Source organism: Furipterus horrens, unplaced genomic scaffold (genome assembly GCF_987537825.1).
Source record: "Furipterus horrens unplaced genomic scaffold, mFurHor1.1.pri manual_scaffold_3, whole genome shotgun sequence".
Taxonomy (NCBI): Eukaryota; Metazoa; Chordata; class Mammalia; order Chiroptera; family Furipteridae; genus Furipterus; species Furipterus horrens.
Window position 1 is genome coordinate 60805364 of NW_028327173.1, and position 23981 is coordinate 60829344.

Sequence of the window (23981 nt, forward strand, 5' to 3'; positions counted from 1 at the left end):
ATGTGTTATTAGAAAAATAAGATCAATAGACTATTATAAGAAGATATAGGTTTTATTATTTTCTAATACCCACTCAAACTGGAATTATAAAAGTTACCAAATAGAAGCTATCCCCTCTTCTCAAGTTATTTTTTTAATTTACAAAATTAAAATTATCCACTATATTTCTATCTTGAAGAAAAGGACCCTGCTCTATATTATTATATCTGTGCCATCCCTTGGGCTAGCATAGAACTGAGGCAGCTATGTTTTGAGATTTGAGTGTCAGTAGCTTCAGAATTTCTCCCTGGCTCTATTCCTTTGTTGTGCTCTGGGCTTTCTGCCACGCTCTTGGGCAACATCTCACACCACTTCATATCTCTTCCCTTCTTCCCATGTCCAAGTCTTGTTTCCCAGACTGACAAATTGTTCATAACTTATTAGAGAGAAATTTAGCTCTCCCTTTATCCAGTGCTGCCCATCAGACTATGCCAGGGACCTTGACTTTCGCAACTCGAGTGTCTCACCTAGATTTGTCTAGTTATTTTCCTTAACAAAAGAACCATTCATGTGTGATACATGCTGCTCTCCAAGAGAGCAGAAATAGTAGTCATTTTCTTTTTTTATGAAGCAGGAATTTTTCCCCTCCCCACTATGTAGATTTTTTTCAACAAATATTTTTGAAGTCTGCTCTATTTGTAAGACTCTGTGCAGGACAATTCAAGCTTCACTTTACTTCCAACAACTCCCATTATGGTTAGTAAACCACAAGGAGATGAGGCGGATAGCTCCATAAATAAGTTCTAGTGTCTTCAGGAAAGAAAGACATTCAGAAGTGTTCATAGAACCATTGCCAATTATTTTTGAGGTATCATGGAGAATAAGGAAAAGTCAAGAAAACTGGAGATGAGTCAATGCTGACCTAATGTTATTAAGAAGGAAAGAAAGATTCTGAGAACAACAAACCGATGAGTTTGACATCAGTCCCTAGGAAATTAGAAGTGAGCATTTTGAGAAGATAACACTGACTATTAAGAATCAGTATGGGCTGACCAACAGTAAACCTAAAGCAAACTAATTTACTTTTATTCTTTATAAGAAAGTATAACTGAACTTTGGCAAGTCTTTTAAATAAAATAATCATACATTCTTAGAAGATAAATTAGAAACAGTTTATAGTATGTCCAGGAAGTTTCCAAAAATGGCAGAGTTACTTCTTTAAGAGTGTTTAAGAACAAACTTTGGAGTCACAAGGCCTTGGGGATTCGAATGAAAACCCTATAACTTATCAGCTATGTAAATGTGGGCAACTTTCATAAACTTCCTCAAACTTAGTCCCCTCAACTGTAATGAGGGTTTAAAACTGTCATTAACATATGTGCTTCTTAAATAACGAAATGTACATGAAGTGATTTTACCTATCCTGAAATAAGTGCTCAGTTAAAAATGATAGTTGTTAAATTTTATTCTCATTATCTAAGGCTGATTGATTGTTGAGAATCTAAAGAAAGATCTCTGAGACATGCACTGGCACTTTTATTTGCCAACAATTTGAAAGAAATCATGGGAAACATAATAATTATATTGGCAGTCCTCTTGCTTGCTATGCTGTGAGTTCTTTTGGGAAAGTGACCATGTCCTCTTGCTTTTGGTATCATCACTGCCTGATATAGTGTCTGACCCACTCAGCTGTGTTTTAAAGAATGACACAAAATGAAATACAGGCCTTGGCCTGTGTGGCTCAGTTGGTTGGAGGGTCGTCCCATATTGAAAGGTTGTCAGTTTGATTCCCAGTCAGGGCACATACCTAGGTTGTGGGTTTAATCCCTGTTTGGGAAGCGTCTGAGAGGCAGCCAGTCCATGTGACTCTCTCATATGATGTTTCTCTCTCTTCCTTCTTCTCTCTCAAAAAAGCAATGAAAAATGAAATACAGTAACCAAGATTTTGGGTAGCAAAATCGAGATTCAAAAATGCCACAAATAATTAGAGCAATGGGCCAGTACCAAAGATGAGCTCTAGTAGGGGTAGATATAAAGTCTGTATTTCTATCCAAAAAATCAAATGCTATAAGAACAAGATTCATGAAATTTAATTAGACAGAATTTAGTATGAAAAAGATTTAGACATTTTAGTTTGTAAAAGCTCAAGAACTAAGAATATGACAGTGATGCCAACCCCTCTTCAGAGTGCATTTCCTGCCTTCATTAAAGTCCAGAACAAGGCAGGCATCGGGATCCATGTACTTTGCATAATTAGACCACATTTTGAGTAATGCATTCAGTTCTGTTGCCACATTTAGGAAGGACTTGGACAAACTGGAATCTATCCAATATGGTGAGAGGCCTTACAAGCCATCTCATATTAGAATGATTAAAGGAATGTTCAGTCTGTAAAAAGAGTAGACTTAGGGAAAATGATAGCCATTTTCAAATAACTTTCACAAATAACTTTCATGTGTAATAGGGATTGAATTTATCCTCTAACCTTCATGAAGCTTCAGAAAAAGAAATCATACCAAGAAAAGACAATTCAGAAAGATATTGGTCAAAAATAGGAAAGATCCCTAGCTGAAACAAGAATGGGTCATCTTAGACTTAGTAATATAATCTCATCAAAGGTACTTAATTTCAATTTATTTAGCAAATTATTATTGTTCACATTTACGTGCACAATAAACAAGCTTTGTACAGGACAGAAGCCTTCAAGAGCTTTCATGTTAGTTGATTTATACCATTTACAATGTCCACATATGCAGTTATAAATGTAGCACTAAACATTTACTTAGCAACATTTATTGAATGTCATTACATGTCACTTTTGTGCTAGATGGTAGGCAATTTGGAAAAGGAAAGTAATATATATAAAACTCCTGCTTTGGGTGGAATATTGGACCAAACTTAATATTTGAGATTAAACCAATTAAAAAAAAAAAAAACAGTTTGCTTGGTTTAAATGTCACCGATGAATTAGGCGTCCAAGAAAATTAATACCCCCACTTCCAGAATACATCCATAACATGGGTAGAAATTGTATATCAGTCATGCCATTTACATCTTGTAAGCCCCATATTTTCTAGACTTTGTTCTTATAATACTACATTTACAATTATGAAAAAAGCACATAAATTTAGAATATTTCTAAAATGTTGTCTTGCCACTTCCATACCTGAATCTCATTTACATATATTCCTATAAAGAGATATGTAGCCAGTCAAATATTTTAATACCATCGTCCATTTAAAAAACTGAGTGCCTGCTGTCTACAACTACTCCTTAAGAAATAAAATGTTCCCTTTTCTTAAGAAACTTACAAAACACTTCTCCTGTTATCCTCTTCTCTTATGAAGGAGCCAAAGAAACATAACTAACAAATGTATTTGATTTGCTATCAGAAAATTCAGGACTAAAATGTACATCACATGCAGTGATATTCATTTTAATTGTGTGAGGAACTCCAATTTTCTTTGCCTTTGGTTTCACAAGTGCTTTCTTTAAAAGGGGGGAGGGGGTGTGAAAATATAATAATTCTCTCTGCTTAAAAAAGCTGTATTTTAAAATACTGAGCATAAAAAAAGAAAGAATCTGTATTTGCTCAATGGTTAATGAGAAGATCATGGTTTCTAAAAAGGAAACAAACAGAAAGCAGTAGAACTGCCTGGTCCTGCTCAGTGCAGCCCAATCCTGACTCAGCAATTAGGTATTTGCCAGTAGCAATGAGCATTGTGTGCTAAAGTGACGAGGCTGCTTTAACTCGATACTGTTCCCACACCTCTGTGAGTCGGGCCCAGTGCGTGGGTAATTCATGAAGTTACTGGGTATCCGAGCGAAGTATTGAAAGCGTTGGAGGTTAGGAGGGTTTAGAGACAGGTGGAATTGGCTACATGATCACAGCCACGCCTACCTCTTAAAATGTACTTGGCAATGAAATTCATGTCGATATGACACCTGTCTGTGTAGGAAATTCATGACACGACAGAAGGGCGGGCTTCGGATTATAACAGTGTTGTGACGTGATCTCTCCAGAAGCCTCTCAGGAAAAGGCTCAATACTCCTTTCTCACTTGTATGCCAATTGGAATTTGAAGGGAGTCTGCTAACTGATGTTCTATGTGGACCCAGAAGTACCACTGACAAGGTAAGGGCGATTATATCTCTTGGTTTGATGGCTGAGATAGATGGTAAAGAGATTCCCTACTGGATTTCCACTTTTAAATGCAGGTTACAGAGGCAATCTTCTTGGTGGTCTGTTTCAGGGTATTGAACTTGAGGGATAGAACTGTTTGGTGTCCACTCTAAAAAGAGACATTCAGCGCCTTCAATAGCTGTCTGTGTAGCTTCTGGCTAATGGGACACAGAGACAGCAAGGAGGTGGGGAGCTGTGGCCGAGTGGTAAGGAATGAATCAGAGGAATGTATCACAGCAGCTCTATAGGATGGTGCTTTCAGTAGCCACCTGGATTCGGAGATTTAGATTTATGAAAAGAGAATCGTAGTGATAACTTTATTGCTTTAAGAATGTCTTTTTCAAAGCAATTGTCACAGAAACAGTTCCTTCAGAGGAACTGAGAAACCAAAAGGAGGTGGCTTTATTGTGGAAGAGCTGTGGAAAGCCTTCTGCCCTAGAAGTTAATGTTTATGGATCTTTTTGGCAAAGAATAGTCTCTGTTGCAATACTGCTCTGTTTGATGAGGATTCAAAGAAAGTCTTAGGCAAATCTAGCACTCATTGCTGTTTCTTTCTCTCCTAATCTCCCTGATCCTGAATTATGAGATCTTTATCTGTTAAAATAAAACAGCATTTGGCAAAGCCTTTTCAAAATTAAGCTAAAACCATCAAACTAACTGTTTGCTAGCATCAAATAAACAAAAATTTTTAAGTTTGATGAATTGTTTGTAAGCAATAATCAAGTGGGTGTAGTCATAAAAGAGGGGAGGGAACCATCTGAAACAATACATGTAATTTGTTTGCGTTATTATTTGAGATAATTACAAAGCAAGTGTTCAAAGCTGTCCTTTACACCAGAAGTGGGGGAAATAGGGAGCAGAGGAAAAGCACAAGAACACCCAGCCATTGTCATATGCAATGTAAAATATTGCCGGATTAACAATTGTCGAATATTAGCATTACTAAGAATGCTGGAGACAGAAGTGTCACGTTGAATGTCGAGTGATGACTTCATAGGGAAGGCAAAGCTGAGGCTATGACCAGTTTGCAGTCACAGAGAAATCAGCTTTAATTAATTTGAGTGCCAGCTCTGTGTATAATTACACAGCATGAGAATTTGCATGCAAATGCAGAAATGCTGATTGTTCAAATACTTGCACTTGCTCATTAATACGTTGGGACTAAGCAGGGCTGGCAAGCAGACAGGGCACAGCACACACGGCGCCTGCAGGCTAATTTGTATTTTACTGTAGTTAGCAAACAGATTTCAGATGTTTCTCCTTTCTTTAAATAATAAGCACAAAAATACATGTGTCATTTTCATCTGTGACATACCTTGTTTTCTCAATTAAAATAAAATGGTTTGAGTTTTTTAAAAAACCGTTGAGGGTGCACTGGATATTGCTATAATGCTGAGTTTATAACTATTTTATGTCAGTAACATTTATACTAGTTTTAGGATATTTCTATTTGACATTTCATGTAATTAACTAACATGGCCATTTTGAAAAAATAATTGGTGAAATTGTTTTCAATAAAGGTAAATTTATAATTAAATCTGATAAGGAATAAAGCAATGGTCCCAGTTGAATTTCCAACTTGTCTATCAAGTCTGGTATCCTGTGTTTAGCAATAGTTAGATCTATAGGCTTCATGGAAAGGATTAATTTCGTTGACAAAACACCTAATCTTAAAATGTACTGAGTTCAGATTTTCCAGTCTGACCTCTGAATCTTTTAGCAGAGATTAGTTTCAGCCAAATTCCCAACTTCCTTAACAATGCCCTAGGGACAAATCTTCCTAAGCCACAACCCTAGGAATATCTGATACTTTCTTCAGGAAATAGTGTAAGCAAATAGGGAATTTTCCCAAGACTCAAAAATCTGGTACTACCCCAGCCAATGCATTCCATGCATTTTAATGCATTTCAATTCTACACGTATTTATGGAGCCCCTATTTCTGTCAGACACTGCAAAGCAAAGAATATACAATAGAAGCATTTGCCATCTCTTTTCTTTCCAGAGCTGTGGAAGAAACGTTTCCCTAGGAAATGCTTGCTGTTAGTTGTTATCACCTTGGAGAAGCCCATTTTGAAAAGACTTGAATCTATGGCCCTCCACTAACACAGCTCTCAAGGCCTCTCTGGGAGACTGATTTGCTCTCTGCTATTTCTTCAGCTCCATTCTGGTGGGAGATGATGGGAGCCGCCTCTGCTCCCAGGGTTGGGTGGAAACTGTGAAGGTTACGTGAGACAGTTCATCTGGGGAGCCCAAAAGCTGTATAAAATGGATTGATGAGGAAGGCTGTCAGTGCACTTCTCTGAAAGCCTTTATCTGTAAGAATAGTCATTTGTCAAGGAAAAAAGGTGGGACACATCACGTAGGTAAATACAGAATACTTCACACCATTTGGTCTGATCAAAAGTAGGCAGTTGCTACCTAAGGGTTCTCCATCAGTTCAGAATATAACACTCTGAGGAACACCAACTAGAGCCATGACCCTTCCTTCCTAAAAAATCTGTTCAAATGTTTCTCTGCCAAGGACTTCCCATAGGTATGGGATATGTGTATGTACAAAGAGGGAAAGGATGGCTAAAAGTGTTCATACACACCCCCTAAGCTCCCACTTCGCTCTTAGAATGGTCATAACTCTCTCACCATTCATATAAAAAATATGTGAGAAGGAAGAAAAAAATCCAGAATACCGAGAGAACTCAGGGGTATCTCCATGATATACAGTGCAGTAATTTTGAAACAGTGGTTTTTCAGGAGCTAACTATGAATTGCAAGTAACCGAGCTCAAACAACTTTTCCTCTTAGTTCTATCATGATTGGAAACCCACAATAAGAAAAACAAACAAAACAAAACAAATGAATAAATTCCAAAATGCATGTGCATTAAGAATTCCATCTGGCTGGGACTAAAATATTAAATATGTGGCATGTGAATATATTGGTATCTTTACCAAGGAGAGCAAAAAATCTTAGAGGATTTTGTCTGTAGCAAATGACTTCTAATGTGTGGTTGTGGTGATATATGAGAGGGCCTAAGAAGTAATTTCATAAAACAATTACATGGTAGGAAAGAAAGAGAGCAGGAAAAAAGAAGGATTTACTCTGTAGATAGAAAGGGTTCAGGGAGCCTGAAGAACCTCTAGCCACAGGCAGGAAGGAAGCTTGTCACGCAGTGTGGAGACCCAGCAAGCCGGGGTGATTCCGACCGGTCCGCTGTGCTGACGATCGGAGTGAGAGCCGTAGATGGGCTGGCTGCCCCTAATGATTCAGCGGTGTTTAGGTCAACAGAAACTTCCCCACAGATTCCTGAGTACAAAATACATATTTTGAGGCATGAGAAGAATGAAGGTGAAAACAGTTGGAAATAGAAACTAAAGGGGAAAAAGTGAGGCAAATTTTTTTTTTTTTTTTTAGGAAAGTGGATATTTGACCGTATTTGTGGGAAAGAGAAGAGCTAGCGGAGCAGCAGCAGTAGGGGGTGTCATGGGAAATGTGTCCTTAGCTGAGCGGGAATTGGGGCAGTCCAGGTAGCTATGCTAGCTAAGGAGTTTTGTTTTGTTTTTTTAATCTTACTCCAAGAAAGGAGAGGAAAGGGGGATTCCGACAGAAAGAAATCAGAGGGGGAGATGAGTTATGACTGTCTGTGTGCAGGATACCTTTGAGCCTAGAGATCACCTCTTGGAGGGCACAGGAAAAGGCAGACATCACACACAGAAAAAAATGACCTTGTTTTTCCACTGGAATAAAAAGGTCGAGCAAAGTATTTTACAATGAAATCAGGTGAAGGAATGAGGACTAAGGGCGAAACGGAAACTGGTCATTGTAAAAGCTTCCTTTAGACATTAATTCCAGCCAAGGAGAGGTGAGGAACGGGACTGGACTTGGAACACCTAACCATCTGTAAGTTCAACATTCTCCACTCTCAGTGGAGCTAAAGTAATTGTTACAGTCTAGCACTGCGACGCAGGAACCGTGGGGAAGATCTGCACATGAAGTAAAGGAGACTGTGCACAGAAGAACTTAGCCTTTAAGGGAAAATCTACCATCTTTCTGGGGCTCTTCCTTGCCCCTGCTCACCGGTGGCCTTGCTGGTGACAGTGACATTATTTATTTAACAGAAGAGAAAACTGGGGCTCCCCGGGTCTCCTTTATCATAGTACTTTGCCCCTACATAACCCTGATTCCTGTTGGCTCATACTCTCTGGTTTAGGCACCACAATCAAGACAGCATGTCCTGAAAACTGGTGTTAAACACAGGGCCCACATATCACTTAGCAAAGAGAGAGAAGCCCCCAAAGGTCTAATTAGGTCTTTGCTTCCTATGTCTGGAGTTACTATCAGCATTTTAGGACAGGTGTATTCTTAGGTTCGGCTGGCTCTTTCACTTTTCAGGCCAGGAGACAGGAGCATAGCACACCAGTCATTGAGCGGCTGCTGAGGGACACAGGACATCATCCCCTGGGAACAGAAGGCCTGGGTGTGGTATAGGAAGGGCATGGAGCGTTCTGAGATTCCTGGAGAGACTAGTGGTTGTGTTAAGTGAATGTCTGGGCCCCAAAGGACCAGGTAATCCTCGGTTGGCAAAAGTTCAAGACATAGACTGTCTCAGAGGACTTCCAGCCTGCCACTTGCTGCTTCCCTCAATTTCCTTTTTGTTTGGGCCTCTTTCCCTGCCTTCTGATATGCACTGCCCAGCCTTTCCCAAACCCCAAATCCCAGGGTCCTGTTGTCCTCGTAAAATAATTTGTAACCAAAAAAAAAAAAAAAAAAGGAAATGTTGAAGGTTTTTAAATAAAGTAATGATACTCCACCCAACCTAAAGTGAACCATTTCCTGAGGGTCTTCTTCCTGTTAGTCACTGCAGTGTATGTAGGGGATTTGAGGAGAACACTATCAGCCCTTTAGTTATGGAGCTCACCATGAAATGGGAAGAAAAATCTGTTAAACTGGAACATTTGATGATATAGAGGCACCAAGAAGAGAGAGAGAGAGTTCTTTTGTAGGAAAAGAAAAATATTGGCAAAGCAAATGGCTGAAACAAATGCATTTAGATATGAAAATGCACATAAACATGAACAAACTGTTTCGAAGAGATTTTTTTGGCTGCAATATACAGCGTGGTTTGGATGCAGAAGACCTATTAGAGAGCATTTAGGAGGCAACTTGGATAATCTACAGAAGGGAGGGGATAAAAAAAGAGGATACAAATGGCCAAGGTATCTCAAAGGAAATATTGACAGGGTTTTGCAAGTTACTGTAGAAACACGGAGGGAAGGTGTCATATTTGACTTGACAATTTCAGATCTTGGTGATGACAGTTTAAAAATAAATGGGAAACACGGGGAGGAGATGGAATCGTGAGAGGGAAGATACTGAACTCAGTTTGGATCTAACGAGTGTTTTGAGATACCAGATCCTGTCCTTGTAGAGAACAAGTGTGTAGATGGAATCTGTATCCAACACTCTGAGGAGGTGACAGAGCCAAAGACAGAGTTTTGGGGTCATCTGCAAAGAAGGTTTAAAGAGTAGATGAGATTGTCAAAGAATAGAGTGAACAAAGAGAGAAGAGGGCTGAGGATCACATAGGAACAGGAAAGAGCCACATGTCACTGTCACAGCTGCCAAGAAAACTGGGAATGTCCATAGAGAGGAAGGGTGGAGAGTTTCTGGAAGAAAGGCCTGGTCAGGTGACAAGTAGGAAATCCAGACAAGGAAGATGAAATATGAGAACACTGGATGTCAAAATTAATTAGTCATCCAACTGTGACCTTCAGGAGAAAGATTTCATTAAAATGATGGGAAAGGAAATCATATTGCTAGGTAGTAAGTACTTAACAATACTTCCAGTGTCTTTGAATATTGACATTAAAGCAAAGCATTAAGCTTTCATGGTTACCATTAAACTAGAGGAAAAGAAGATAGGAATAAGGACTACCTCAAACAGTGAGCCAAGTGGCACCAGCTTAGCTTGGCCTGCTATGCCATTTTACCCAACCAGAGGCCTGTTGCAATTCTGGTTCTCTCAAGCTCTTACTTCCTGATGTCAAGTGAAGGTGGGTGGCAGTTAATGGGGAAAAGTTGATGATGGTCACAGATGACTAAGGCTGAGAAAGATAATCAGGATCTTCTTAAGAATTTCCCCCTAAAAAGTCATCTCCACTCCACCCACTGTCCCTGGCCTATTTTGTCTTTTTGAACACAATTTAACCTTATAGCTGTGTGTGCAATTTTTTGTCTTACGTGGCAGGCCCGTCTGAAAAGGCCTTGAGAACATCCCTTTTGTGAAAAGGTGTGTTCTGCAGCTATCGGTGTTTTTTAAAGTCTACAGGATTTTCAGAATAGCTTTGCTATCCATGCAGCACATTTAGTGAAGTCTGTTTCCCTTCCTTATTATGCTTAGCTTAAGAAACAAGCTATTCTAGAAAATTCCTCATGAATTACATCTTTCATTGACTTTTGCTTTGATGTGTTCATATGTTGCAGTGCTCAGTGGTCAGACCTACTCGAAGCAATCTGGTAACCAATAGTGCCATGTTACCTGCGAGTATAATTTTTTTTCCCTATACCAATATGTACTTTACTTATGAGCCACCCACAAATCTTCTAACTAATAGAGATGCCTGGTTAAGTGTGCAGCTGAGATGTGATATCTGTATTATAGAAAGAGTATATAAGTATGTGTTTAACCTAATAGGTGATCTCTGTGTTACCAAAGAGTTATATATAAAGAATATGAATTATTTGTGTGCTACATTAACATAGCATTCAATTACACATAGTTTGTGTTGTTTTTTAAAAATATAAGTAGCTGCTTGACATGTCTTGGCTCATGTTGGAAGAACATCTCCACCTCTGCAGAATTTTTGTTTGTCTGTGTGTGTGTGTGTTTGTGTGTGTATCGATAGGTAGATAGATTCTCTCTCTCTCTCTTTCTCTGTCTCTCTCTCTCTCTTTCAAGCACTCAGAGAGGCACCCTCATAAACTTGCCCTGCATGGTTGTTGGTTTATCTGTCAAATAAATTCATTGCTAAGAGAATGCCTTGCTTTATATGCTTACTAAATTTTTTAAAAATGTTTTTCATTATATTTATGCAAACATAACTTGGATAGCTCATAATTTACCAAATGTGAGCATTTGTCAGGGTTCTTTCCAATCACTCAGAAAAATGTGCCTTTGTGTATTTTGATTATTTAAAGCAATTTTGTTTCCATTATGCATATGTACAGCCAGAATGTCATGACTGTCTTGACTGAAGTGGGAATGCTCTTAATTTTCATACATGCATCTGCAGAAGTCCTTTTGATTGTTTAACCAATGTATAGATAGTGACGTGGGCATAAATGTTTTTGCACACATATATTTTCCTTAGCACTTCAGAAGAGAGGAGTAATGCAAAAGAAAGTTATATATGCTGTCATTTGCATTTAAATATATATACATACTTATATTCAATTGTAAATTGAGAAAATATTTAATATTTTGAGGCGTAAAAGTTAAGATGCACTCCTTATATAGAAACCTCTATCTTGTGACCACATCTTATTTGTATATCTGGCATTTTCCCCCTGCTTGGACTTGAGCATGTTTTATACCAAACTCTGAAGTTCTCAGCGATCAAATAGTGTAACTTAAACTTGGTTACTTGAAGTAAAATTAGCTTATTTTTCATTAGATGAGTTCATTATTTTCCAAGAAGACTGAAAGGGAAATAGAGCTGATTTAAGTCAAGGCATTAGGGACCACTATCCTAAATATGCTGTTACCATATGATTGTAGCCCTGGCTGGTTTAGCTCAGTGGATTGAGCGTCGGCCTGCGAGCTAAGTGTCGCTGGTTCGATCTTCCAGTCAGGGTACATCAGAGAAGGAAAACTCTGACTCCAAAAAACCTCCGCTGCCTTGTGGCATACCTCTTCTGGGGAAAGGCTAAGGGAGTAAACCCCGACAGAAAATCCGGAGCCGGAGTCCCTAAGGCGGTTTGACATTGTAGTCAACACCGGCAACTCCTGCGGCGCACCTGAAGCCAAGCTGTATCGACTCCGTCTTTCCCTTGGACCCTTCAGCTGCGAAGAGAGGGGGGGTCTGCTGCATGGGCAACAGCAGACCCTCCATATCACCCTGCCCAGGCTCTGTAGCTTCAGCTCCACTGGAGAGGACACTCCAGCGTCATCGCGGGATGTCAATTCAACACGGGAGGAGACAGATGCCGTGTCACTCCCGAGTCGGACTGCACAGCCATTCTCGGCGGTGCAGATAGACACTTAAGAAGCTACACCATCGTCTCTCGAGACGTACGGCTGCCGACGACGATATGATTGTAGCATCAAGATTCTTTTTTTTTCCATATTCCATTGACTATCAATAATATTCCCCAATATTTTATATTCTACAAAGGAAATTTAAAATTCTGAAACTGTGATATATTATTGATTGATTAATCTATCCCAACTTCAGAAATGTTAAAATGAGAGGGGAAAGGCATCTTATAATGGGTAAAACAGCATGTATGGAGTACCTAGGAGGCTTTAGTGCTTGGATTCAGTGTGTTAACTATATCAGAACTCAGAGGTGCTCCTGTCCTGGCAAGAGACTTATTGTTTCCTCCATTAAATGGGACTAAAACATGTAATATGTATTCCAAAGCATTTCTATCTTTTCTCACTCAGAGTCAGCAAGAAGTTATTATCTCTTAAGAATTAATTTTATCTCTTTTAGCTTTATTGAGTTATAATTGACAAATAAAACAATAAGAGAGTTAATGTGGTGATTTAATGTTCATATACATTGTGAAAGGGTTCCACCCATCCAGTTAACACATTGATCAACTCACATATTTTCCCTGTTTTTTTTTTTTTTTTTTTTGGTGAGAACAGAGTTGACTTTGTCTCAAAGGAAGCAAATATAGTAATACAAAAAGAAAAAAAAAAGGGTAGAGTTTAGGAATTAAAAAAAATTCTTCTGACTTGATTCTTGTTTCTATGAGAATTTATAAGTTAATCTGAGATTCTCTCTATCTCCACTTAAACTGCCCCCTCAGGTTCCCGTTTTTCAGCTCATTAAAATCCCCTCTTCAACAAGTCTGTGACTGATGGGCATTCAAACTTTTGTTACAGAAACTGAAACAGAGGTGAATGCTCAATATATCTTAAAATACAGTGATTAAGAAAAAAAAAAAAACCAAACAGCCAACCAAAACTTGTAAAAGTCTTCAAAAGGTATTAAAACTATCCTATCCCCAACAAATTGCTGTAAAATATATAACTTCATAATTAAACAAGTAAATTACTTGATTTGGCTGTCAGATAATAACCTATTTCTCTGTTCCCCTTATCACCACCAAGACCTCACCCAATGTCCGGCAAATTGTATTTTCCCAATAGATGTTTCTTGAGTGATTTAATTAAGTGATTAATTGTGACCAAAGAGTACTCCCTTTGCTTATCTCAGTTTTGAAAGTAGGTATTATGAGGCAAGAAGCAATGGTTAAGAAAAATAAATAAATTGCATTTTAATTGCTTCCTCACATATTGCATTTCAAGATATTTTCTATTACCATGTATGATTCTTTGGACATTATATACAACATTCAGTTACTTATTACGCACCCATCTATTAAATAACCATATATGAAGCATCTAGTGAATCCCAGGCACTCTGCATAGAAGGGTGACTGGCATTCCATTCATGGCAGTGGTTCTTAAACTTCTTGGTCTCAGTACCCCTTTCCAGATTCAAAAATTATTGAGGATCCCCAAAGCTTTCATTTTTACAGATAATAGCTCTCAATGTTTATCACTTTTAAATTAAAAATAAAAAATGTTTCATGTTTATTAATTCAATTAAAATAACAATAATAAACCCATTATATAGTAGTTTAATATACATTTTTATGAAAAATAACTATTTTTAAAAACAAAATATAGTCCGAAAAGTGATTATTTACGCTTTCTGCAAATATCTGTAATATCTGGATTAAGAGAGGACAGCTGAATTTTCACATCTACTTTTACATCAATCTAATATGATATGTTTTGTTTGAAGTACAAGAATAAAATCAGTCTTGCACAGATATTAGTTGAAAAAAAAGGAATATTTTAATAACCTTTTTAGATAAATGTGATATTCTTCTTTAACACTAAGTTAAATTTCAACAAATAATAGTTTATTAAAGGTTAGTTGCAAAGTGGAATCTGAAACCATATAAAAAAAATTTTAACTGTTGCATTAAAATACATTGGTTTAATCTCCTACTTTGAATAGATCTTTTAGCCATGCATTACTTACATGATTTTGTAACATGATGCACTGGTTATTTGGAAAATACCGTTTCACTGAATTATGCACATTTTTTTAGTTGCCTTTGTTAATATCACCACCAAACCTACCAGAAAAGTTTTTACATATTGCGAAGTTGTAAGGCTCACAGTAGCAGACACAAATTTTTCTTTAGATGGTAATTTTGCTTGAATGTTTTTATTTTTCCACTGGCAATAAACACCACTGGTTGTTTTCCTTGAAGTGACTTGCTTGCTTTTATTCATCTTTTGAAAAATACCTGTGAAATACCTAAGTCTGAGTAACCACAGTTTGTCTGTCAATTGCTTTTTAAAGTAAAAATGGTATTCCATGAAAAGAGCAGCTATTTCAGCTTGCAACTCAAACATTTATCTCACAAGTGCTTTTATTCAAAACAGTCATACTTTAGTATACAGTGGAAGTGCTTTTTAATTACAGCCCATTTTGTTACACAGAATATTAAAGACATGTATTCAGGGATTTGGGTTTTATAAAATGAATACTAATTTTCATTGTTTTTTAAAAGACATTCTTAATTGGAATTGGGGTGTTATTTTTTTGTTGCCTCTTTGTTTTGTATTGTTTTTGTTTTTGTATTACTGCAAGAGGTGATTAAGAACATGACTACAGTACTACAATACAGTTTGATGCCAATGCCTTATTCAAGGCGATAGCAGTTTTTACACCAATGCGTTCCATCATCACTGCAAATGTCAACAGAGAGAAAAAGACAAATAATGTGTTAGTATTATTTTAAAAATAGATTTGACTTCACAAATCTCCCAAAAAGGTTCTCAGGGGCCCTGAGGGGTCTGCTTATTTCACCCTGAAATGGCTGCTCCAGAGATTCAAAGGTTACAGGAACAGGTAGATAAATGAATTTTCCGTGGTTTGTAAATAAGTACTGTAATAGAGGAAAGCATTGTGTCTTCTAGGAACATTTCCCAAAAGAAGTTACATCTGAGTGGGATGCTAAAGGCCACCTAAGTGTCAGCCAAGTAAAGAATGAAGCCTTTCGCTGATAGAATCCTGTACCTCAGAATATTATTTGTGTTTTCACTTTACTAACGCTCTTTCTAAAGGCCAAAGAGATCTCAACCACATGGCTTCTAGATAGCAGTTGGATTCCAAAAAGCATGTATGCCCAGTCAAATAAGGTCATTAATAAGCTATTACCATTCGAGTTTGAGTTACTATAAGAATCTGAAAGACCCTGGCTGGTGTGGCTCAGTGGATTGAGTGCCAGCCTGCTAAGCAAAGGGTCACAGGTTCGATTCCCAGTCAGGGCACATGCCTGGGTTGCGGAACAGGTCCCCAGTTGGGGGAGTGTGAGAGACAACCACACAGTGATGTTTCTCTCCCTCTCTTTCTCCCTCTCTTCCCCTCTCTCTAAAAATAAATAAATAAAAAATTTAAAAAAGTCTGAAAGAGAGAACCTGGATGATTGCATGAGATTCCATGTTGTATTATACCCATGTTTTTTATGTAATAAGCCAGATAGCATCTATTTTATGTGTTTTTGGGGCTCTGTGTCCCAACATAAATAAATTCAAACCAGTCCTCATTAACGTGACCTGATTAGATATCACTAACCATTTTACCTAATGCAATATGCAAAATAACTGGCACAGATTGAATTCCTAACATGTGACAAAGTAACCCTACAGACATCACATTAATTCTGAAACGATATGTTGGGTATTTATAGTATCTCCATTTTTAAGACCAGAAGACTGAGATTCAGACCCATTAAGTAATATGCCCAAAGTCACAAAGTACAGGAAGTGCAGAACTTGCTTCTGAGCCAGCTGTCTCTAACTGGGAAGCTTCTCTGCTCCTTCTCACACTGCAGTTTGTCTGTAACCTGGGAGCTGGCAGAAGTGTATCGGGAGGAAGATCAGCACCAGAGCACACATTGCCTTTCTCGCCCCAGCACCAATTCACGTTGGTGGCAGATTCTTAAAGCATTTATAAATTCAAAACATAAACAGATATATAATGAAATAAAAATGGAAGCCACTTGAATTTTTAAGAATCAGATGTCTCAGGAGGGGACGATCTGGGACCACCCCAGCTTGTTGGTAAGTCAGAGTGCCAACACCCTGCACTGAGGGGATTTAGAGGTGCACTCTGAGACCTCTGTTCTTATATCAGACAACCCAATGACTTTTCCCTGGTAACTAGATCAAATGCCATCCCGTTAGTGTTCAAAGCAGACTCTAAGTGCTAGTAAACTGCTCATAATTCCTGATTGTTATGGGTACAAGGCAAATTTCTAAACATCTTCCAGGGATGTGACATCAGTAAGAGCCAGAAAAGATGAGGTTAGAAGGAATTAACTCTAATATTTACAAACACCCACAAATGGGAAATGATAATGATGATTATGAAATGAGTGTGATGAAAATTACATTTTTTGTGTATCTACCATGTTCCAAGCACTGAGTATAAGTTCCTCGTCTTAAGTAAATTGAACAATAACGATATAAGGTGATACTATTTTCCCCATTTGTGCATGTACTCAGACGTAATACTACTGCATTCATGTTATCCCAGCAAGTCTATGAGCTATTATTATCCATATGCTGCTGATGACAAAATTGGTCTCAGAGTGGATAAATAATTGCCCATGCTTACACAGTAAGTAAATGATGGAAAAATGCACAGACCCTGCTGCACTTGTCTCAGAAGCCTCACATCTTGCTTGGCCATGCTGCTTTGATATTAGGGAGAGGTAACTGTAATTTTTATCTACTTAGATACTTTTGAGAGTAAAAACAATGATATTAATAATTGTGCCAGAGCAAGAGACATAAATTGGTATTGTCTCAGACAACAAGGGATAAGGTTAACTTATTATTAGGGAAAGGTGGGTGTTCTGTATTATCAAACTTCATAAAAATAAGTGCATTTTGATATTTCTTTGTTTTTAAATATTTACTAATAATTTCACCTTAAACACTTTTTTTTTGTAATTTGGGAGGGCACCTTTGTGTCTGGTTGATATCTGAGAAATAATTTTTACCTAGGAATTTAAAAAATAAAAGTAGAGTAAAAAATATACACCATTTCTGATACATTTTTATACACAGTGAAACAAAAGTCAGGTGTAAAGCTCTAATGGAGATAAAAAAGATATGGAACACTCTAATTCAGTATTAGAAGTTAATGAATCTGGCACTTGCTGTGTTCTGAAATGTTATTACTTACTGATTGAGGGGGAAAAATTCTGAAAAGTATGTTGCATACTTCAGAAATAATCCTGTAACAATAACTTGAGACAGTTTTCTGTAATTGTGGCAGGTAGCTACTCTGCCTTGATCCAAGTATAGGTTTGGGCATGTTTTCTTTTTCATCTATAGTTGCTTCTACTCAGTTTGTCATGGGTGTAAGTCTTAATAATTTCTTTCCAGTAAAAGAATGGCTTATAATTTCTTTTGTTTTTGTTTTTGTTTTCCTTTGGTGTAAGAGTTTTCTCCTCCCAGTTTTTAACCTGCTTTGTTCAATCCTTTTTACCCCCTCTACTCTCATTTTTTCCCTCCTCGGTAAATTTACATAAAGTTAAGTGACTTAAGCTGTTTGTAATATTATTTTTGGATTTGACTGCTTCTTACTTTGGCTGCTCCTGATCATATCCAGATTTATTTTCTAGAGGAAGCTAATTTAGTAAAATCATTTCTTTGGTAAAATAAGTACTATAAACTTTCAAGCAAGCGGGCCACTCAGAAGTACAGATTTGCTTACAAACAGATGGGTTTTCTTTTTAAATTCTAAAGAGACAGACATATATTCTTGAGTGATGCAGAATGTACCAGCTTTGAACAAACATTTTATCCAGACATTAAATCTAAACAAGAGAAAGAGCAATAAGTTGAATAGTGTATTTTCACTCTATGTGTGTGCATCTTGTAAATTTTTGTGCTTAAAGTTGCCTTTCCACCTTTTAAAATCATCTTTGTGAATCTTTTCAGTTGGCTGGACTTAAGAAAAGAAGGCTTTTCTCCTGGACAAATATGAGAGTTATTATGTTAAGCGTTGAGTAAGACTGTGCTGAGCGCTTAGTGTGACCTGAATGCATGGTGCTCCCTACAAGCTTACCTTCCAAAGGAGGAGACAGAGGCCAATATAGATGTGCATACATGTCAAATTGCCACGTGCTGGGGAAAATGTCTCTTACTCCCCCCACCTCGCTTACTCTTTCACTGTCCCTTCATGAAGCCAAGAGCACAGAACATAATAAGGAACAAAAGTCAAAGGAAGCAGAATTCTTAGATCCACTGTCCGCATTCATATAACCTGGTGTTACAATTAATAGCTGATGTTTTGAAGCCAAATAGGTTGAAGAAGGCAGGGCATCCTGTTCCCACAGGCTCCTTTAAGCATGGCAATGCCACAGTTAGGGACATTTTGTTTCTTCTCTTCATTCATGGCAACCACTGCCAGGACATCCCAAACCTGCAGCATCAGAATCGCTCAAGGTATTGAAATGTATAATATCATTTCAAGTTAAAATGGAGCATGAGCAGACAAAAGAAGGTAGCGAGTGATAAGAAAGAAATAAAGGCATTTGTGCCATTGTATGTAACACTAATGACCTTCACTCTTTATCTCTAATAGTCAGATTTTAAAAGGTTATTTATAGCCTTAAAGAAAGTAGCTCAAAACAGTGCCCATTCCTGGATATGGCAGGCGGTGGGTGAAGGAAAGAGCAGGGTCCCTGGAAGCAGGAAGATCTCCGTTGTGTCAGTTCTGCTATAAACTTTGCATAACCTTAAGCAAGTTTCGTAGGTTATCGGAGCTCCACTTTGTTATTGATAAAATGGTTAGAATACTGCTTACTTCCCAGTGTTGTGAGTGCTGAATGAGTTCCTCTACACAAAGTATCTGGCACAGGGCCTGGTATGAGTGGGTGCTCATTCACTGGCTATTATTATTGTCATTAAAATATAATTATATTTCCATAAACTATATTTTGTTACTATCAAAATCATTTAGGAATCTCTATCTGAGGAATAACAAACTGAGGAACAACAATGTAAGGAATCTATCTTTTCTCCCTGGGATGGTTAGCATTGTTGAAGAAAAATCTTTTAGAGGACTATTAAGACAGGATAACCAACCGTGATTTGTCTGAGTAATACAAAAAACTGAACGCTACCACCAATAACTACAAAAACAGAACCTTAAACCTAGATTAAGCACAATGAAAAGCAACATAAAAAGATAAGGCTACAAAAATCAACATAGGGGGCTGGGAGGGGGCTAGGTAAAATAGGTGAAAGGGGTCACAAAGTACAAACTTCCAGTTATAAGGTATATGTCATCGAGATGTAATGTACAGCATGGTGACTACAGTTAATAATACTGTGTTGAAAGTTGCTTAGATAATAGATTTTAAAATGTCTTATTACAGGAGTAAAAATTTTATAACGATGTATGGTGACAGATGTTAACTAGATTTATTGGGGTGATCATTTAACATAATATGTAAATATCAAATCATTATGTTGTATACCTAGAACTAATATAATGTAATATGTCTATTATATCAATAAAAGTGTAATCTCGTATCAATTTATATCAATATATAGAAAGTAAATTACTCTTTAGTTGTTGTTGGTGGTGGTTATGATGGGGAAGATTGAGGCTGCTGAATATAATTTTAAATCCAACTCCACTACATGGCATTTGACCTTCAGAAAAAAAGTTTTGATTCTCTGTCTCCTCATCTGTGAAATGGGGACAGTAAGAGACCTACTTCATAAGGTTGTATGAAGCTTATATTGGATAATGCATGTAAAGCAATCAGTGGAAGCCTGAGTAAGCACTTAATATTATTATTAGTCATGTGAGTGTTTTGCCTCTGTTTAGCATAGGTTGGTCACATTGTCTCCATTTTTTTTTTTCATCTGATTATTTCTCTAAGTCATCAGAATTTCCCAAAACAAAGTCCTGGAGTGCTTGCTTCTAGAACACTTGAGTGCATTTGAGGGCTCCATGGGAATGAAGTATTCTAGAATGCAATTTGTGAGCCAAGGCTGGGATTCTCTCTTTGGAGAGAGGCACCAGAGGAAGGCTCCCAAAAGGCCAATGGAGAGTCAAAGGTCATGCATCATGTTTGACATTTTACCATCAAAATATATCCACTCATGAGACTCAGTTTATATGCCTAATCTTGTTTGTTTTGGCAATGTAAAGAAATGTCAACAGGCTGCCTATTTTGACAGAAATTATTAAATATACCAAAGGGAATATTGCAATTGTGTTAGTCATCCAGAATAAAAATGAGCATACTTTCCTGAAAAATTCAACTATCCTAATGAGATAATAGATCACCAGAATATTTTATATTTGAAATGTAATTTTGTTCACATTCCTTCTGCACTTGGAGAACTTTGTCACTTTTGACAAAGTCTTGGGTTTCCTTTACCTCATGCTTGATTCTCCTCTGACACTCTAATGGGAATTCCACCTTCAGCACAAGATAGAATATGGAACTAAAATGACAATAGCAGAAAGAAGGTAAAGAGTGCACATTATATATTGTGCCACAGAATATTTGTCTTGACTGTTTCTGTTATAGTCATTGACTATTTCTAAGAAAGATCCATTTGGAAATCTGAAAACATATTGTCTCTAGAGGCTAGCCTTTGGAAAACACACTTTTACCCATACATGTCATCATAAATTATAAAGAAGAATAATTATACATCAATCTACATTTAATTTTGTGTTTAGTTAATTACAAAAGCATATCCCTCTGGCACTACCTTTAGTTCTTTTTTTTTTTTTTTGCTGCAAAAAGCTTTATTGTTTCCATTTGGTGCCTCTTTTTTCAATCTGAGGGAATGGCATTTTGAGAGGGAGGGAATGTCCATGTTTTCTTAAGGGAACATAATGCAAAATTTGCCACTTACCGAAATTTGAAGTGTGATGAACTCTCTGTAGTTCATGTTCACACATTAACAACAACCTGTAGAGCGATGAACTGTTAGAATGCAGCATTAGAAAAGAAAACCTATGCAGAAGAAGAAATATGAAGAAATATGAAGCCCATTTTTACGAGGGACCAATTGTCAAAAAAGTATTAAAGACATTTACAGGATATCCTGTTCATTATTTTGCTGACTTAGAAAGCTGGAAGTGTTTTGTATCTATTTCATTATCTGCAAAAGTATGAACTGTAATGGAATTTACATAAAAATCCTGCTAGACAGTGGGAACTTTACTGCATTGTCAGCTTTGCCTCCTAATCCAATCTTCCCCAAGGCAGTCGGTATGGCAGTTGCCAAACTCAGACAGCAGGATCTCTTTTGTTTACAGAAGTATGAATTTGAACTGTAAAATGAGCACAAGTATTTTTCTATTACTCTGGATGCTTCCTCTTGCTGAGTTTACGCAAGAAGTCTAGCAGAAGGTGTTATTAAATAGCCTCAGAAATTATCCCAAAACAATTATCTCAGTTCAGCTGTGGAAAAAGACACAGGGGCTTAATGAAAAGAGCATTTAAATTTTTGTGATTGAATATCTGTTGGACACCTCTGCAGTTATTAATTCTTGTAGGCAGGATTTCAGATTTTTTAAAAAATTTATTTTTAATTGAATTGTTTTTGGAAAACTGCAGATTAAACACAGTTTTCTCTCCTGTGGTCGATAGTCAGAGATCCCAAAGTAAACTGTAATAACGGGTTCTTTAAAAGTTTGGTTTAAACCATGTTTCATGGAAAGTAATATACCCGTGTTCAACAAAATTTGGATTTTTATTTATAATAAATTTTTAGAAATACTGAGAAGAAAAGCACATCTTCAGTTATATAGTTTTCAATCCATTCTTTTAATTGTCTTCTTCCAATGCCAGGGCTGTCTTTGCATTTAGTATTGAGTCTGCAATACGTTAAAATTTCCTATGGACTCCTGTGAGAGAATCTGCCAAAAGTTACTATTTCCTTGTTTTCATTTTCTCCTATGCATAGCCAGAAGTTTGGCTTTCTCAGTTTTGCTTCTTTTCTTGTGGTCTTTTACCATTCCAAATAATTTCTCTGTCTGTATAGTATTTGCTATTTAAAAATATTTGTTGGCTCTTATCATGTCAAATCTTAAAATTGATTTAGTCGGTTGCTTTCATCATTCCTCCGGAGCCCAGTCCTAACCTCACCTCCCTAGTCACTTCATTATTATTTTTTTTCATCTTAACTTTCTCCAATCTTCCACGTATTTCTGGAATTGAGTTTATCCAAATGGAATGCACTTTTCCAGGTGCATCATATATCATTCCCTAACTCTGGGATGTGATGGTTCTTTGTATACAGCCCAAATGCTAGCAGAGTTTGTCTTTTCTTTCCCCTGATCACTGTCAGCATGTTGACTCAGAGTGTTTTTTGAACACTTACCATTGATAATCCCTGAGGGAGCCTTTCTGAAAATGGGCTATCTTCTTCTAACCAGGCTATCTTCCTGGGCTAGTCTATTTAAGGAATGCGATATAAAAAAAAAAAAGACTTTGTGTTAGAAAACTGTCCAGTTACCCCACCCCACCCCCTGCCTTTTTTTAGAAACACAGCTGTTTTGCTGGCATTTTTATTCTTCTTAAACGTATTTTATTATGAAAATGAAATGGAATCACATGCAAACAAATTGACGCTGGAGCTATCAGGGAGAATGTGGAGAACTCAACTTAGGGCAGATTCTCCTAGCTGTATTACAGATGTTATTTAAAAAAAAAACCTTGAAAAGACCTGCACTGAAAGTTAAGTATTTGTTTAATGTTAACATGTTGTGTCTTTACATTTTCTTCAACTATTCATTCGAGTTGTTTTTTTTAAACTAATTTATTTGACCTACAAAGCAATTGACAGCAGCTAGAATGTTGAGGGTGAGAGACAAAAGAAAAGAAATATAAAATTAGCTGTGATATGCCAAAATTTTAGTAATAAGCTATATGCATTTCTTTCTATATCACCATAAGGAGTACTAGTCAATATTAAAATATTATATGGTTATTAGTTGGAAGTAGGCTATACCAAAACCAACCGCAAACCACTTCAAGCAGTATAAGAAAAGATCACATAAAACCCATGCATCTATAGACCAAATCTGGAGACTGTATGAGCTGATGAACATGGGGAAAAAAAATTGTCCTCCCTAAGTTTTATGTATTAACATAAATATATATCATTTTCATAGATTCTAAGAGTCTGTCAATTATAGCAACACATTCCCACTTACTTGGTAACAGCTTTTCAGAAAATAAACTGCATCAATTTACACAAAAATTATATTTTCCCTAAATGACAATAGCATATTTACCTATGTAATTACATACCACTCTTTCCTTTGAATTAGAAAGTTTGACTCAAAATCTTTCTTTATATCCTTGATGTTACTTTTGCGTCTTTGTGGTGGCATCAAAGAGACAACAGTGCTTTTCAGTTAATTCACCTTTACTTATGTATCTCAGTCAATATACATTAAGTTATGCATCTAAACAACAGAACAGATTCAAAACATCTTGAGCAAAAAGGAAAAGGATT

General features: G+C 37.0%; 1 protein-coding gene across 7 annotated transcripts in view; it reads left to right on the forward strand.

The window, feature by feature from the left end:
- Positions 1–3826: 3826 nt before the first annotated feature.
- Positions 3827–23981, forward strand: part of ADGRL2 (adhesion G protein-coupled receptor L2) — a 265175-nt gene continuing 245020 nt past the window's right edge. For 2 of the 7 annotated variants that reach the window (XM_090269667.1, XM_090269668.1), the window contains exon 1: positions 3827–4113. The gene's annotated coding sequence lies outside the window, so the exon portion shown is untranslated. The remainder of the gene's footprint in view (positions 4114–23981) is intronic. The other 5 variants (XM_090269669.1, XM_090269670.1, XM_090269663.1 and 2 more) reach the window with 4 other exon arrangements.